Below are 19,745 nucleotides of genomic sequence, written 5' to 3' on the forward strand. Positions count from 1 at the left end.
AATGTTTTGCAAGGATGTGAGTCACTGCAGTTGTGGGGGACCTATGAGGTCTTGAGTCTGATTATAGCCTCAAGCACAAAAGGGTACTTGTTGATTGTCACAGCAATTTAAGTTATGCCTATTTGAAGTACTACTTGATCAAAACATGAAGTGAGCCAATTTTACCTTTGATGAAACTGTAGAACATTTTTAAGACTTGATCTCAGAGAAGGTAGGGTAACTCAGGAGTGGAGCTTGTTTAAATTTTGCAGGAATCCACATATTTCATTCCAGAAAAAAAGGAAAAAATAACTCTAGTTATTAAAAAGAATTCTACATGGTAAATATAAATATAACTTACAATATTAGCCATAAAATTTATAAACTAGCTAAGGATAATTTTATTATTTATCTACAAACTCTAAAAATAACAAATAAAGAATAAGCTTTGCGACATAGAATTGAGTGTGTAATCCAGAATTTGAAATTTGCAAGTGAACATGAGTGTTATAGCCAATGATCACAGCACACACACTAAGACTCTATCCTCCATGTCAGTAACCAAAGCCATGAGATTTAATGGTCTGGGAAAGCTCACTTAATAAAGGTGAAAAGGAAATCTGGACGTAGAGCTCTAAACTTTGATAAAAATTTCTCCTTAGATTTAGACAAAATTCAAAGAGACATTGACCATAAAAACATTCAAAGAGACACACTAATGGCCAGAGATAATAAACTCAGTACTAGTTCCAGGTATACCATATCTTATCTGACCTTTGCATCATTTGCTATAAATTTAGACAGCTAGATGCTGTACGTTACTATAATATTTGCATTGCTAGCTGAAACAGCCACATCCACAGAATTTTAGGACCTGTGTTATTGCGTTCTTGCTTAACCCTAAGATTTTGATGAACAACAGCTCAGTATCTTATGCAGGCCATGCAGCAGAGGTCACATTATGGAGTTGTGTCTTGCACATGGACAGAAGGACATTTTCAATCTTCCTTATGAAGTCCAGCGTGATCTAACTAATCCAAGAAAACTGCAAGTGCCACAGACCTCCTTTGTCCTTGAAAATATTAAGAGAATTATCCCTTCAAAATAGCTTGGATCCCATCTTTGCTTATATCAGAATTCATCATGCTCCTATAAAAGGATACATTACCTGAATTTTACAGTAATGACTGATGAGAATTGTCTGTATTGTGACATATTTAACAATTTCACATTCATTCAAGGGTTGTTTGAGTGGACCAACTTTATGCCTTGGAAATGCTTAGACCATTGCCCTGCCTTCAAAAACATGAAAACGTTCTGATGAAAACTCAGCTAGTTGTCTTTTTTTAAAGTACAAAATAATGTAAGTAATACATTTAAAGATGTAATTTCAGTGTAATGCTGTCCTAGACACCTTTTGATTACCCCTGTGTGTTTTACATTTTATACATAAAGCCAATAAAAATATGAAGCAAAGGGCTTCTATCTACACAAATATAATCTGCTGTTCCATGTTTCTTCAGAGTTTGTTTGAGGCTAGCCTGGTCTACAGAGTGAGTTCCAGAACAGCCAGGGCTGCACAGAGAAATCCTGCCTCAAAAAACAAAACAAAGCAAAAAAAGAGGTTGTTGAAATGAACATTTTAATAGTAGCGATACACACTGAAAATAAAACTGCAAAAGATTAACAATTCTTATAATTGCACTGTTTTATTTCTGTATGTAATTCCACCATCTCAACAATTATATGTATCAACATGAATATTATCTCTATTCACTGTGTCTTTGCAATTAGACTATAACAGAACATACTTACTGGGTGCTGCTAAAAGCCATGATAGTTTTAGGGAAATTTCAAATAAGAAATTTTTCAAATAAATGGGATGGAGAGAAATTAATATTATTAGTGGATAATATGAAAAGTTTCTGCTGCTTTCCAGAAAGACTTTTTCACTTAAAATATTTTCTGAGTTACATTTTGGAACCCTTTTACTAAAGGATAATTAAGCAAGATTACCGATATATATGCTTTCTTATATATAAAAATATTTAAAACGCTTAACAATGGATGAGTTTTGTGTGTTTCTTGTGATTTTTCCTGGATGTTAAGGTCTTGGGGTGATGTATTGTTGGTTTATCATTTTGCTTTGTTTAAATTTGGTATGTTTGTTCATTTGTTGGACCATTTGTTTTCTAAAGAGAGAAAATATGGATTTGCCTATGTCAGAGGAGCGGAGGAATTCTTAAATTCAACTATGCACATGCGGTTAAGAGTTTAACTTTCAATCTTTAAGTGAAAATGGTGGATATTGACCCAAAAAATTGATTATAAAACCACTAAATACTTAAGTCCCAGATAAAACAGTGTCACCTAAAAGGTAAAAAACGGATGTAATTGGAATATACCTTAAGTTATTTTAATGTGCATGCCACACCTCCTCTGTTATAGCCAGAGGACAACACTAAAGAGGTTCACTCCTCATACTACATGGGGTCCAGGGAATGAACATTGTGGTCAAATGGTGGCAAGAACCTCTACCCACTGTGTCTTGTCAGCAAACATTCAGGTTTTGTTGGAAATCTCATTCAAGTTCCAACTGGAAAGAAATTTAAAATATTCCAAATTTGTTCTAGTTACTGACTCAGGTTAACAAAGGAGCATATCTGAAAAATGAGAATTTTGTGTCAGCTATCCACTTCAGTGGTTCATCAAACTTAAAATACAATACTATCAGAAACCTGAAACACTTAGAGAGACAAAAGCATAACTAACCTTATTAAGCTATTCCACCAAGCTCTCCTTCTTGAATGTGGACTTAAATCGTGGCCCCTATGCTGTTGAACCCAAAGATATTCTGAAGACTGCTGTCACTGGTTCCCTCTGAGACAGATCTGTGGTGAGTGTGGATGTGTGACAGCCTGTTCATCCTTCTCTCAGAGGCAAGCCTGGACTTGGTGTTCTGTAACTCCACAATACTGCGGTAAATACTGCAGAGGAAAACATTTCATGTCACATACTTTTCTTAAATGACTCCCAAAATTGTATTTTGACAATTGCTGTAAGAAGAAATGTGATTTCTGTTTAAACATTCTTTTACCAGTCAAAATATTTCAGAGAATGACTACTATAATAATTGAAAGTTTAAATTACTATAATTACTTCAGACAATTCAAAGGTGATTTGTTTTTCCCAGGAGGCATATACTTTTATTATATATTGGCATAATATTGAATGATTTTGGTGTTCATAGATGTACAGAAAATTTTAGAAAACTTAACATGATTATTCCATTTATCACTTTTTTTTTTTTGGTTTTTTGAGACAGGGTTTCTCAACATAGCCCTGGATGTCCTGGAACTCACTCTGTAGACCAGGCTGGCCTCAAACTCAGAAATCTACCTGCCTCTGCCTCCCAGAGTGCTGGGATTAAGGGAGTGTGCCACCACCACCTGGCAATTATTCTATTTATAATTTAAGTGTATAACAATGATATATGATACATAATTTAATTTTTTTATTAAAAAGCATTACAATCTGATCATAATTTTCACCTCTGTCAAATTCTCCAAGGTTTTACCCCCTCCCTACAAACCCAACTCCATGCCTTTTCTTTGTATTTCTTTGTGACTGGCAAGAAACAAAAGAGACCAAGAAGCACACACACACACATATTCACAAAATCAGAAATCAAAAAATACAGGCAAAAATCAATAAGACAAAAAATGTCTAAACAGCCTGAGCAGCCTCATATTCCAGCTGGACCTCCACTCTCCTTCTCCCTGTCTGCCCACCTTCTTCTGCTGAGCCTGAAACACACAGGTAAGCTTCCAGTCCCCAACCCATCTTCCCTGCTTTCTGAGTCCTCTGTAGCAAGCCCAGCTGCTCTGAGCAGCCAGATGTCCCAGGGGAACCTCCATTCCCCCCCTATTCTCTCTTTCAACCTTCAATAGGTCTGCAGCTACTTAACCACAGAGACCTTCAGATCTATTACCACACAATCTAAGGATATCGATCAGAGGCCTGCCATAGGAGGACCATTGTTTTTAAGATCCCCCCGCCATACCTACTATAAAAGATACATCAAAGGACCAAAGTCATACAGATGGAAACACGTCCTAAAAAGAACATAATTTAAAAAGTCAGGCCAATATGACACCTTCGGAGCACAGATAAACTTCTAGAGCAAGCCTAGGATATCTTATTACAACTTAAGCACAAGAAAATGGCCTTTCATTCAATCTTATAGAAATGATACAGGACTTTAAAGAGGAAATGAATAAATCCTGTGAAGAAATACAGGACATAAGCCCAACAGGTAGAGGTCTTTAAAGTGGAAACAAATAAATCCTTTAAAAATATACAGAGTAATACAAATAAACAGGTGAAAGAAAGAAATAAAACCATGAAAGACCAGGAAGTCGAAATAGGAGCAATAAAGAAAACACAAACTGATGGAATCCTGGAGTTGGAAAACCTGGGGAAGAGAATAGGAACAATGGATGCAAGCATAACTAAAAGAATACAGGAGATGGAAGAAAGAATCTCAGGCATAGAAGCTACAATACAAGAAATAAATCTGTCAAAAAATGGTAAATCTAAAAAGTTCCTGACACAAAATATCCTGGAAATCTGTGATATCATTAAATGACCTAACTTAAGAATAACTGGAATAGAAGAAGAAGAAGAGTCTCACCTTCAAGGCCCTGAAAATATTCTGAACAAAATAACAAAATACTTTCTCAATCTAAAGAAGGAGAAACAACCTATAAAGCAAACCTATAGAACACAAAATAGACTGGACCAGAAATGAACATCCTACCAACACAGAATAATCAAAACAGAAAATTTACTGAAAAAAAAAAAGAATACTAAATTTCCCAAGGTAAAGAGGTCAGATAATATACAGAAGCATACCTATTATATTCACACAAATGCAAATCAAAACAACCCTAAGATTTCATTTTACACCTGTCAGAATGGCTAAGATTAAAAATTCAGGAGACAGCAGGTGTTGGAGAGGGTGCGGAGAAAGAGGAACACTCCTCCACTGCTGGTGGGGTTGCAAATTGGGACCCCAGAACCACTCTGGAAAGCAGTCTGGCGGTTCCTCCGAAAACTGGGCACCTCACTTCCAGAAGATCCTGCTATATCACTCCTGGGCATATACCCAGAGGATTCCCCACCATGTAATAAGGATACATGCTCTACTATGTTCATAGCAGCCCTATTTATAATTGCCAGATGCTGGAAAGAACCCAGGTATCCCTCAACAGAAGAGTGGATGCAAAAAATGTGGTATATCTACACAATGGAGTACTATTCAGCCATTAGAAACAATGAATTCATGAAATTCTTAGGCAAATGGATGGAGCTAGAGAACATCATACTAAGTGAGGTAACCCAGACTCAAAAGGTGAATCATGGTATGCACTCACTAATAAGTGGTTATTAACCTAGAAAACTGGAATACCCAAAACATAATCCATACATCAAATGAGATACAAGAAGAAAGCAGGAGTGGTCCCTGGTTCTGGAAAGACTCAGTGAAACAGTATTTGGCAAAACCAGAACGGGGAACTGGGAAGGGGTGGGAGGGAGGACAGGGGAAGAGAAGGGGGCTTACGGGACTTTCGGGGAGGGGGGGCTAGAAAAGGGGAAATCATTTGAAATGTAAATAAATTATATCGAATAAAAAAAAAAGAAAAATAAAATAACTTCAGAAGAAATCAATATCTGTGACCTCAAACTGTACTGCAGAGCAATAAGGATAAAACTGCCTGGTGTTGGTATAGAAACAAAAGTATGGCTACATGGTATCTACTCAAAGACTTGGTACAACCACTCTGGAAAACAATTCGGTGGTTTCTCCCAATACTAGGAATACCTCAAGACCCAAATTTACTACTTCTAGGCATATACCCAAACATGTTCCACCATTCCACAAATACACTTCCATAGCTATGTTCATAACAATTTAATTTGTAATATCCAGAAACTAGATACAACCTAGGTGTTCCTTAACTTAAGAATGGACAAAAAATATGTGATATATCTAAAACTGAAATACTATTCTGCCATGAAAACCAAAGACATTTTGAATTTTTCAGGTAGAGATGAATCTTGAGAATATCAAGATTCCCAAAAGGACACGAAAAGTATGTATACGCATATAATTGAATATTTGCAATAAAATAAAGAACACTCATGCTGCATTCCACAAATCCAAGGAGGCTAGGCAGAAAGAGGGCACAAACAAGGATGATTGAGACTCACTTAGAAGGAAGAATGGAGTAGTGGTGGAAGGTAGATGGAGAGAGGGAATATTGTGGGAGAGAATAATTGAAGGAGAGAGGGGGTTGGTGTGTTGAGGAGTGTGGAGGGGGATAGGGGATGTCAGGATTGCCATAAGAATTACTGGAAAATGCAAATTACTGGGTAGCAGGAAGGTAGGATGGATCTCCAGGAGAGACAAAGAAATGGGGTAGGGGAGGAGCCCTAAATCAATGGGGGCGTCCTTAGCAGTGACTCACAACATTTAGGATATGGAGTCTTATTAGGCAGCCTCCTGTGGCCAGGCAGGATCTTCAGTCTGGCAATAGGGACACAACCAACTCACAAAATTTTTGAGAGAAATCTTGTTCTTTTTCCAAGAAATAGAGGGACTGTGGATGAAGCAGAGTTTGAGAGAACAGCTAACCAATCACTATCCCAACTTGAAATGCATCCCATTGACAAGCACTAAACCCTGACATTATTAATGATACTCTGTTATACTTGCAGGCTAGACTCTAGCATGACTGTGCATTATACGGCTCCAACAGCCAACTGACACACACAGATGCCCACAGCTTCAGCCAAATAGTGGAAGGATTTGGGGCCTCTTCAGAAAGAATAAAAGGAATGATAGTAATAAAATAGAATAAAAGGGGATAGTAATACCAACAATTCAACTATGGTGGACCTTTGGGAATCTCAAGAGACTGAACCACCAACCAGATAACTTAAACAAACAGGACCTGGGCGCCTCCCTACACATATGTAGCAGATGTGCAGCTTGGTTATTTTGTATGTCCTGAACAACTGGAGCGGGATCTATCCCAAAAGCTATGTTATATACTTGGGATATATTCATCTAGCTGGGCTGCCTTGTCTGGTCCCAGTAGAAAAGGAAGGCCATAGCCCTGCAGAGCCTTGAAGTGCCAGGGAGGCAGAAAGCCAGTGTGCCCCCATCGACTCATAGGTCAAGGAGGGAAAGGAGGGATTGATTGTGAGAAGGGATGACAGGTGGGGGGCAGCAGTGAGTAGGATATAAACTGAATAAGTAAACATTAAATTAAAAAAGCCTGAACAAATCAATATTAAAAAAACTACAAAAATGTCATTCATTGTGTTTTGTGCTAACCAGCTACTTATCATGTGGACTATCCTAAATTATGGTGATTCAAGAGCTTCAGAGAGGTTGAACAGGTAAGCAAAGAGGCAGAATTTTATAACCAAATCTACTGCTGTCTAGAAGGGTTGTACTTAAAAAAATTGTTGATGCCCCTGTATTTAAAGTGTAACAAGTTAAGAAATGTTTAGTTGGTTGATACATTTTTTGTGTCATACTCATAGGCATTTAAATATGCATAAATTTATAAAACATATATACTCCAGATATAGAATTAAATGGCAAAGTGAAACATTTCCTTCATGAATTTGGTGAGTCAGGCTACCCCTGAGGCCGGTAAACTATAAGATCTTCGTCGAGTTATTAGTTGTGGGGCCTGCCCTTTTTGCCATTCATGCAGCCCTCCCTCCCATACTGAATGAGCAATTATGTTTAGTAACTTCATAATCTATATTTCTGTTCACACCTGCAGTAGACCTTAAGGTCAACAGCAAGGATAGTTCCTTTTGTAAATTAGAAAAGCATTAATGTACCAGAGTCCCTCCAGGTAACATACAAATTTCCTATTACAGATACATAACATTCCAATAGCCAGAATAATAGACTCTGTGGTGTGTGCTACGTTCTTTGTGTTTCTATTATAACCTTCCTTTAAACACTTCTACTTAAGTGAACATTTGATGAGGAGAGTTCCAAAATTACAGCTGTATGAATTAGCAATTAGAAATTACCAACATGCATATGTACTTAGCTGAATGTCCACACCTCAAGTAAACTTTTATTATGGAAAGGGAAGAAAGTGTCCCAGATATGAACCCACACACCTACAGTCACTTGATATTCAACAAAGGAGCTAAAAACATCCAGTGGAAAAAAGACAGCATTTTTAACAAATGGTGCTGTATCAACCGGAGGTCAGCATAAAGAAAAATGCAAATTGACCCATTCTTACCTCCTTGTACAAAGCTCAAGTCCAAGTGGATCAAGGATCCTCACACTGGGCATATACCCAGAGGATTCCCCAGCATGAAATAAGGATACATGCTCCACTATGTTAATAGCAGCCCTATTTATAATAGCCAGAAGCTGGAAAGAACCCAGGTATCCCTCAACAGAAGAATGGATGCAAAAAATGTTGTATATATACACAATGGAGTACTATTCAGCCATTAGAAACAATGAATTCATGAAATTCTTAGGCAAATGGATGGAGCTGAAGAACATCATACTAAGTGAAGTAACCCAGTCTCAAAAGATCAATCATGGTATGCACTCACTAATAAGTGGATATTAACCTAGAAAACGGGAATACCCAAAAGATAATACACACATCAAATGAAGTACAAGAAGAATGGAGGAGTGGCCCCTTGTTCTGGAAAGACTCAGTGAAGCAGTATAGGGAAAAACCAGAACCGGGAAGTGGGAAGGGGTGGGTGGGAGAACAGGGGGAAGGAAGGGGACTTATGGGACTTTCGGGGAGTGGAGGTCCAGAAAAGCAGAAAACATTTGAAATGTAAATAAAAAATATATCGAATAAAAAATAAAATAAATAAATACAAAAAAAAAAAAAAAAAAAACAAGATACACTGAAGCTTATAGAGGAGAAAGTGGGGAAGAACCTTAAACACATAGGCACAGGGGAAATTTTCCTGAATAGACCACCAATGGCTTATGCTCTAAGAACAAGAATCAACAAATGGGATCTCATAAAACCACAAACCTTATGTAAAGCAAAGGACACTGTCAATAGGACAAAATGGCAACCAACAGATTGGGAAAAGATCTTTACCATTCCTACATCTTGGACAGGGTTAATATCCAATATATACAAAGAACTCAAGAAGTTAGACTCTAGGGAGTCAAATAACTCTACTAAAATGGGTACAGAGCTAAGTAGAGAAATCTCAACTGAGAAAACTCGAATGGCTCTAATGAAATGTTCATCATTCTCTGTCATCAGGGGAATGCAAATCAAAAGAACCCTGAGAGTCCACCTCACTGCAGTCAGAATGGCTAAGATGAAAACTCCTGGGGCCAGCAGATGCTGGAGAGGATGTGGAGAAAGAGGAACACTTCTTCATTGCTAGTGGGATTGCAAGCTGGTAAAACCACTCTGGAAATCAGTTTGGTGGTTCCTCAGAAAATTAGACATAGTACTACATGAGGACCTTGCTATCCAACATATAATAAAGATACATCCTCTTCCAACATATAATAAAGATACATGTTCCACTATGTTCATAGCAGCCTTATTTATAATAGGCAGAAGCTGGAAAGAACCCAGATGTCCTTCAACAGAAGAATGGATACAGACATTGTGGCATATAGACACAATGAAGTACTATTCAGCAATTAAAAACAAGAAATTCATGAAATACTTAGGGAAATGGATGGAACTAGAAAGTGTCATCCTGAGTGAGATAACCCAATCACAAAAGAAGACACATGGTATGCACTCATTGATAAGAGTATATTAGCCCAAAATCTTAAAATAAACAAGTTACAATTCACAGACCACAGGAAGCTCAAGAAGGAAGACCAAAAGTGGGGGTGCTTTGGTTCCTCTGAGAAAGGGAACAAAATACTCACAGGAGCAATTATGGAGACAAAGTGTGGAGCAGAGAATGAAGGAAAGGCCACCCAGAGACTGTCCTACCTCAGGATTCATCCTATAAACAGTCATCAAACCCCAAAACTGTTATGGATGAAAAGAAGAGCATACTGAAAGGAGAGTGTTATGGTTGTTTCTGGAGAGGCCCTGCCAGAGCCTTACAAATACAGAGGAAGGTGCTAATGGCAATCATTGGACTGAGCACGTGGTCCCCAATGGAGGAGTTGGAGGGCAGACTGGAGGAGCTGAAGGGTTTTGCAGCCCTATAGGAAGACTGATGATGTCAGCCAAAGAGATGCCTCAGAGCTCCCAGGGACTAAGCCATCAACCAAAGGGTACACATGGCTCCAGCCAAAGGTGTGGCAGAGGAATACCTTATTGGGCATCTGTGGGGAAAGCGGGCCTTTGTCCTGTGAAGGCTCAATCGATGCCCCAGTAAGGGGAAATGGATGGGGTGTGGTGGTGGGAGTGGGTTGGGTGTAAGGTCATATTCTTGGAGGCAGAGGGGGGAAGTATGGGTTGGGGGTTTTCGGGGGGGGGGGAACCAGGAAACGGTTCATTTGAAATGTAAATGAAGATTATATTAAATAAAATAATAATAATAATGACAGGACGAAAGTTGCATCCAACCTACAACAGCTGTGGAGGAATGCTATCTGTCCTACACAAGTGTTTTAAAGGGAAGTACACGTATGGATATTATTTCGGGAAGGTAATGTTCTTTCAGGCTCTAATAGCCACATGAGTCATTTCACTAGAGTTTAAATTCAGTGCACTGGCTTACTAGGCTTCCAAAGTCTGACTTACTTTTCAAGTTCATATTTCAATCGTTCTCCAAGTTGCAATTCTGCTCTATATTTTTCTTCAAATGTTCTCCGTTGTGCTTTCACAGAAATTGCACGAGATTTTGTTTCCACAATCTCAAGTTCAATTTCCTTATATCTATGATCCAGTGACATGATGTAATCCTGTCTTTCCTGATCTTTCTGTTGCTCAGAGGCAGCTAGTTCCTTAAGAATATTAAAAAGAAACATTTTAAAGGAGGACAACCAAGGAGATTTCAAATGTATTAGGAGGAGTGGTTGGTGTTATCAAAATCTTGTATTCATGATGAAATTACCAAGATGAAATTAAATAAATAACTTCAACTCACAGAAAGATTCTGTTTAAATTACAAATATCAATGTATATATTCCAAATAAAGGAAACACTTATTTAAAACCTAATCATCCAACAAATTATTTTGTAATTTTCTCTGCATTTGGCTCCACAAGGCAGAGAATGTGTTAAATGAAAGAGAAAGGAGTTGGAGTTCAAATTCTTTATCAACAACTTCCAGTGGATTTAAGCAGAATTGTTTTAATAATTTCTTTCTGTGGTGCTGTAGTCAGAACCCAGGGACTTGTGGATGACAAAGAGATATACAACCATAGGACTACAGTCTCATCCCTGAGGTATTCATATAACAATTCAAAAATTAATAATATAATTTCAGAGTAAGCCATGGAACTTATAAACAACCGAAGTACATTATCATATCCACATCACAATGATTTTCTTTCCCACCATGTTTCAATCTATCTCATAAATCACAACATTTCCTATTGAAAACTGGAATTCTGAAAGATGAATTCTTTTAGCATTAATGTCAAAACTAACAGGATTATCAATAGAAGGGTATGGCTTCTTTTTCCAGAAATCAACAAAAGAAACTGCTGTGAAACACAGAAGAAACACACACAATCATACAAAAAATATAATTGAATATGAATTTTGAGGTGGAGTGAATTACAGCACAGGACAAATGACTATAGTTACCCGTAAGACTTGGTTCTCTTGGTTTATTTTTTCCATGACTTGACTCCTAGCTTGCTCTTCAATGGCTTTCTTATGATTTTCTACCTCACTTCGCTCTACCATGTTCTTGTCCATATCGGCTTTGAGGCTGAGCATTTTCTCTTCAAGCTGCTTTATTCTACCCTCTTCCGCTTCACGGTTCTCCCGGGCTGCTTTCCTTTCTGCTATTTTCTGCTCCAAAAGATTATTTTCATCTTCCTTGCATTGGCAGCGGATTAATTCTTGTTGTAGTTTTGTTTCCATACTTTCAAGCTGAGTGAAAACAATTAATATTGTCTAGTAATGCAGTAGGCAGAAAAAAGGTTAACATAACACTAATAGCAATTTCAGCATGATTCCAATTCAATTCAACATGAATTTTGGCATGGATTCACCATGAATTTCAACAATTTCAGCATGAACCCAGGCTTTACACCTGGTTTTCCACTTCACACATTAATGAATTATTGATAAACTTAAATTTAAAAAATCCAACCAAATCAAACAAACAACACAAACTCATATATACAACAAATATAACACACACACACACACACACACACATATGGAGAGAGAGGGAGAGAGAGAGGGGGAGAGAAAGAGAGAGAGAGAGAGAGAGAGAGAGAGAGAGAGAGAGAGAGAGAGAGAGAGAGAAGCCATAAGCTGTTTTCAGATCAGGAAAACTCTCTAAACATTATTAGGTACATAAGTGAGGTTCTCATATGTCTTTTAACTAATTTAATATTGGAACGACTGTCAAATCATCATGTCAGTAACTACAGACATTTCTTCTTCACAGATAATAAAAGGAATTTAACTAGAAGTCTCATGTGAAATGAACAAAAAAAATAGAAAATGAGAAAAATAAAGCTAAAGTATATGCCCCTTTCAAGAAATGAAGAAAAAAAATATATATCCCTTCCAAGAAATGAAGAAAATACAAGCTTTTATTTTAATTTTAAAAATTGGATGCATTTTCCCTTTTTCAAAGTTTCTAATGTTTACTTCTCCTTGCTTCCTTCTATGGAGAACTCCATCTCATTTCCTTCTAGACTGAATTTTTTTCAAACATACAAACTACTTTTGAAAGTTAATGATTCCAACTATTATTTAAACAATTACTTATCTTTGATAAAGTACTTCAAATCTCTGAAGTTTAAAGGTATACACAATAACATCTTCATATGAGTTTAAATTTTTTTCTTGAATTATGATCAATAAAATCCAGCCTGAACCACACTGTGTTCAATAGAGGAAACTAACATGAAATTGTTTTTCCTGAACATATAGAGTCTGGGACGTGGTTCCTGTGACTCAAATTTAGGCAGGGGCATACATGCCAAATGGGTTTAGAACAGCATAGAAATTTCAAGACACAAATATGACACATTTTCAATCTAAAAGGAAAGTTCTTTTGAATATGAGCTCAAGTTTTCAAAAATTGGCAAACTCTTTATATTTACATTGTACTAAATTAGATGCAATTTTTATTTGAAAAATTAATTTAAATTCACCTTCTCTCTTAGTTTCAGTACCGTATCCTCTTCGCAGTGACTTGTACTTGAAGCATTATAACCTGAAAACTCTCCATTTTGATGTCCATCTGAGTCCTCCTCCATCATTGTGCACAGGTCCATATACCTAGACAAATATGCAAAACAATTAAGTAACTATTATCACCATTGTATGTTTGTATATTTGTGTTGTTTTTTATGAAATCTGGCTTTAAACATTGGATCTTCCAGACTGTATTTTACAAGTATTTGCATTACAGATATAAGAATAAGCCTGGTTAGTAACTGAAGATTTTAAATTATAATCATTTAATACATTATGAATAGTAATATGGTTTATAATACTAAAGCAAAATTAATAATAATCAAAAGTGTGATTCTGTGACTATTTTAAAAGTATGAGATTGAAATAATTTTAATTTTTGAATTTTAAAATAAATACCAGGACAGAGAAGTAGGAGGGGGTGATAGGAGAATGGGCAGAGGGAAGAAGGCTTAGGGAAATTATGGAGAGGGGGGAACCAGGAAAGGAAAATCATTTTGAATGTAAACAAAGAAAATTGAAAATAAAAAGTTCGAAAAAATAAAATAAAATGGTTGAAATAAAAATGGTAAATAAAGTATTAATATTGAAATCAGGAACTGAATTGTTATAAATATCATATGTCAACATATATTTTCATATATCAAAATAAATGATTTACTTATAATTTTGTTTTTAATTTCCAGGATTGTTTGTATATGTGTGTGTGTGTGTGTGTGTGTGTGTGCATGTGTGGACTTTGTCTCACTGTGTATACGTACACAGGAATTCAAGTATCCTCATAGGTACAAGTACTGATACTTCAGAAGTTGTTGTTACAGGGAGTTAGATGCTACTTGAAGGTAGATGCTGGTAACTGAAATTAGATACTATTATTCTGTTGGTTAACTTTGTTTTGTTTTGTTTTGTTGGTGTTGTTTATTATTATCAACTTGACAGACACAAGTTTAATTTGAAAAGAAAGAAACTTTACTGACAAAATTATTGATTATACCATTCTAGAGACATGCCTGTGGGAACATTTTCTTAATTACCTCTGGATGGGGAAGAGGCTTAAATCATGTATACACACAAATGAATACATATGTTCAAGACACACAAACACATGCAAATAAACAACGATTCATTCCACATAGTAGTACCAAGTATGTGTGGTGTGTGTAAGTACCTTGGTTGAATTCCAATCAAAATTAAAATTTAGAATGAAGACAAATAAAGCCTTTGAAGGATAATTGGGAAAAGAAAAGAGGACAATCAGTGCGTTAAGACATAGGGGATCAAATATAGAAATATGGGGAAAGACTTGAAAAGATTCTATGGCCCTTTGTAGGAGAAGTGTTTGAACACTTGGGCTCCAGTTACTGATGATGCTTGGGCAGGTTATGGAAACGTCAGGAGGCAGAGGCTTGCTGCTTTCCCAACTACTGTGGAATCTGTCCCTCTGTAAACACAGCCCGTTTATTCCTTAAGTTTTCTTTGGTCATTGAATTTATCATAGCACCAGATGTGTAACTAATGCAACCTTTTAAGAAGAAATCTAGAGAACCTCCTAATGTGGTTTTCACAAAATGCAGAAGATGCAATATCATATGCAGAATGTTAAATCACAGGAAAACACTAGTCACACTTTAGAGAAATCAAAATTAAAATAAAAAATAAAAACAAAAGAGGCCAGCCATGTTGGGAGACTCAAAAGTTACGAGAAATTTTGTATTATTTTATTTCAGGTGATAGAATAATGACATCTTTCATGCATTACAAGTCTGAAAGTTTTCATGTTATCTATCATTCTGTGTACTCATTAAAATAGAAACAGAAAGGGCTGGAGCATGGCAGCAAGGGAGGGAGATGAAGCAAGGGAAAGAGGAGAGAGAGGGGGAGGGGAAGGAATCGAGGGAGGGAGGAGAGAGAGAGAGAGAGAGAGAGAGAGAGAGAGAGAGAGAGAGAGAGAGAGAGAGAGAGAGAGAGAGAGGCATTCTAAGCCTGAAGATTCTGTATTCAGGATGTCAAAAAGTTGTAAACTTAGAATGCACCTGTGCTATGCATGCACAGGCATTTGACAATGTTCCAAAAAGTAATAGAGTATTATAGTTATTCAGCAATATATTAGTTATCAATTGAGGCTCCCTTCTCTTAGATGAATATAACTTGGTTCACAAAACTAGGCAGCACAGAGGCCAGAGAGGAAGGCTGCTTAATGGATTGCCGCTCATATTTTGCCTGACCTGATTTCTCCTACACCCCAGAATCATCTGCCAGGGATGGAACCTATACACAATGATCTTGTTACCCCACATTCCATGGTCATTAAGAAAATATCTGCACATGTTTCTTATAAGCAATTCTTCATAGAGGCATTTTCTCAATTGTGGTTCTTGCTTCTCAGATATGTCTGGATTGTGTCAAGTTGACAAAATCAACCAGCACAATTAATGATTACATATAATTTATAGATGCCTTAAAATAAAAAGACATGTCAGTGGCCTTAAATGAAAATTAAATATTTTTGGATTCTGAGCTCTGTTTGATACTATAGAACAATTCCTATATAAAATATAAGACATCAATCTGTATGTTAGTTTATGTACACATACATGTAAATTTCTTAAAGGAAACTCAGGTTTGAAAATGTTTATATTTCATGTGTATATGGATTATGATCATGGAATATTAGTATATCTTTTTATGGGTCCACATGAATAACATATCATGGTTAAATATTTAAAAGTAGAAGAAAACCCAATTTTATCCATGTAAATTTTGATCTTTTATAACAAGCACACAAACAAGATATGGGTATTAATATCTGAAATGTAGGAGGAAAAAAATAAAAGCATATTTCAAAGTAGAAATTGAAAATATATTAGGAAGATTACAGTTGACATCAGAGAATGCTTTCACTGTCACTTATTATGGTCAAAATCATCACAGAAGTTAGCAATTAATACTGTTCTTCCAAAATTTGAAATTGTGTTGTAGGTTTCTTATATGAGTTTAAAAATAGAACTATTTGTTTTATTATAAACTTGTAGACAAGATAGGAATTTATATTTAGGTTTTGGTAAAATCACTCTTTAGTTGTGGGTGAATGCTTTGATAAATAAATGTCATACCTGTCTATTTCTTCTTCTAGTTCCCTATTTCTCCTTCTCATTTCATGCAAACTCTGTGTCAGTGACAGGTACAACTTAAACTGTTCTTCTTGAGCCTTTTCAGACGTTGAAAAAAAATATATGAATACAATTTTAACTGTAGAGATCCACTTTTCTTTCTTAGAAATATTATTTACCAAGCATAATATTCTTAGATAATTCAGAACATATTTTCTGAAATTGATACATGTGAGCATAGATTTCAAAATAATAATTTTTAAAATTGTCTTATGGATTTGGGTGTTTGGCAAGATTGTATTTTTTGTAGGCTTAGGCCTACCTATTGCCAGATCTGAGGAGGAAATGTTACCAGTTTCCAAAAGAGCTAGAGTTCCAAAAACTAGGCATTGACACATGGATGCTGGGACCTTAACCCAGGTTTCTGCAACAGCAGCAAGTGCTCTTACACACTTAGTCATCTCATTGGCCCCCAGATAACACTTTATAGAAGACCTCAGCTATGTGACATTTTCATTGTGACATTTTTCTGATATATAAATTTATAAATATTATTTGTTAAACATGGGAAGGTTTTTTTTTCCTAGCTCACTAATGTAGCCCTCTTTCTGGGACTCTTCTTCTGACTCTTCCTCAGTAACGGTCTCCTTGTTTCTCTACTGTCTATTATACACCTTCAGTCTATGATTCTGACAGCACCTCCAAGGTTGATGTCCCCACTCTTCCCACTCTAACCCTCTCTCTCCCTCAGGACTCACCATTTTTCTGCTATTAGAAATGTCATCTTCCATGCTTGCCACAGTAACATTACATCATACTATCATAAATAGAGACCACACATGTACTCTGAAATCTATCCTGTGGTTCCAGAATTCTATATTTCTTCCCTAGGTAAATATTCCATTCCTAACTTTAACCTGTAGAAGTCAGTCCCTGGGAGGATCTTATGAGTCTCTAATAGAACTCTTCCATGACCCAAGATATGGCCAGTACCAGTCTGAACTCTGTCTTCCTTACCCTAACTCTCATACTTCCTCAGTACACCCTTCAATAGTAACAACTACTATAATTAATGGTCATAATTACTCCTCTTTCCTTTGGTATTCCAACCCTACCAAGTCTCCAAGACCATTACCATGCACATTGAAGAACTCAATGCCACCAACAATTATCAAAAGGAGATATTTCAAACTTCCAACACTCACCTTCCCAGGACTTATGACACTCACTTAAGAGGAGTCACAGGCAGAACTCTTCTCCTCGGTTTGCTGTGTTCTTACCTTTCCATCTGTCTTTTTCACCTCATCATCTGTGGACATACATGAATAGCCTCCCTCCCTCAGCAGAAAGAATATTCATATTCCCATCCCTATGCTACTTGGGGCTAAGAATCCTATGACCCTCTTGAATGGCAAACTTGCTCTGCTGGTCTGGTCAAGCCCTTGTTTCCCCTCAGTAACTCACTCTATTCCTGACATTGGAGGACCTTTGGGGAGGATGTTCTTTACTCACAGTGTGATGGTTGGGATATGCATGGTTCTTGGGAAGAGACACTCTTAAGAGATAAGGCCTGCTGAGAGTAGGTGTGGTGTTGTTGCAGGAAGTACCCCACTGTGGCAGTGGGCTTTGAAGCTCCACCCATTTCTGAAGAGTGCTTTCTCCTACCTTCCTGAGAATGCCAATCTATTGACAGAGGTTGGATCATGATGGAGAACTCTTAGTTCATTCTCCAGCACTATGCCTGCCTAAAAACTAAAATGCTTCCTGTCTTGGTATTGTACTGGACCTCTGAACCTGTAAGCTAGTCACAAATCAATTTTGTCCTTTATATCATGGAATCTGTTCCCAGCAATAGAAAGCCTAAGACATACACACACACAAAAAAAATGGCTTTGCCAACTCTCTTCTTGGTACATTATTCATTTCATCAAGACATGTTCTCATCTAACTCACCCCTAATAGCACCTGCTGGTGAAGGAAGAAGCCATGCCTTTCTCTGGCAGAATATGCATCACTCAGGTATCCTGTCCACAACTGGCACTGAGTGACTGAAAATATGAGTTCAAGCCAATCCACACTACTAGCCCGGACTTCCCACCTCAAGTCTCTTTAGGCTTGCCTCCTTTCTCTTTCATTTCTCATAGAAAATAAAAACACCAAGGGTGTGAGAGGGTACCCGGTCCTAACGGGGAGGTCTTTAGTCAAAATGACCAACAGCGTGGAAATGGAACCTGAAGAGACCACCTCCAGTAGATAGACATGTCCCGAGTTGAGGGATTTGGCAATCTACCCATCTCAAAATATGGTCCCAGGATTGTTCCTGTCTAATGGAAATGCAGGGACAACACTGGAGCAGAGACTGAAGTAAAGGCCATGCAGAGACCACCTCAACTTGGGATTTATACCATATACAGATGTCAAATCCCTAACTCTGTTGCTGAAACCAAGATGTGGAAGAAGCCTGGCATGGGTGTACTCTGAGAAGCTCTACCAACACCTGACTGAGACAGATACAAATACTTACACCAAACCATTGGCCTGGGCATGGGGAACCCTATGGAAAGAGTGAGGGAAAGGACTGAAGGAGGTAAAGGGTATTGCAACCCCATAGGATAAATAACAGTATCCAATAACTGGATACCTCAGAGCTCCCAACAACTAAGCAACCAACCAAAGAGCATACAAGGGTTGGTCCATGGTCCCTGCTACAGGATTGCCTTGTCTGGCCTCAGGGGGAGGGGATGTGCTTGTTCTTGTGAATGCTTGATGCCCTAGAGAATCAAGATGCTAAAGGGATGATGTAGGAATGGATGAGTTGGTGTGGGAGCACAATTAGAGGTTAAAACGGTAGGGGAAAAAGGTGGGGTGTTTGTGGAGGGGCTCCCAGGAAGAGGAATAACATTTGAAATGCAAATAAATAAAATAATATAAAAATAAAATAACAAATACTAAAGATCTTTCAAAATGTCATATGGAGACCTGATACTATAGAAGCTTTCTAAAGAATATTCATATACACATGTATAAAATGAGTGAAAAAAGCGTTTCTACAATGGGGTGATGCTGGCCCTATTCAATACCGCAGTGGTAATAAATGCTATCCCAGGAATGGTTTTCTTCTTCTACAGTTTTTGACAAGCGAGGTCATACGATATTCAGGTACTTCCTAATGCTCTTGGTTACCCTCTAAAACCTGATGGAAAGAAATTATTCCTGGAGACCTCACTCCTTGAGCTATAACATGTGGGAATCTACAATATAA

The 19,745-nt window shown here is 37.2% G+C and overlaps 1 protein-coding gene across 13 annotated transcripts in view; it reads right to left on the bottom strand.

The window, feature by feature from the left end:
- The window catches only part of LOC127664379 (ankyrin repeat domain-containing protein 26-like), a 125,145-nt gene that overhangs the window by 99,180 nt on the left and 6,220 nt on the right, over positions 1-19,745 (bottom strand). For 8 of the 13 annotated variants that reach the window (XR_007973183.1, XM_052156304.1, XM_052156302.1 and 5 more), the window contains exon 1: positions 166-2,739. The gene's annotated coding sequence lies outside the window, so the exon portion shown is untranslated. The other 5 variants (XR_007973185.1, XR_007973186.1, XR_007973184.1 and 2 more) reach the window with 3 other exon arrangements.

Source organism: Apodemus sylvaticus, chromosome 14 (assembly GCF_947179515.1).
Source record: "Apodemus sylvaticus chromosome 14, mApoSyl1.1, whole genome shotgun sequence".
Lineage (NCBI taxonomy): Eukaryota > Metazoa > Chordata > Mammalia > Rodentia > Muridae > Apodemus > Apodemus sylvaticus.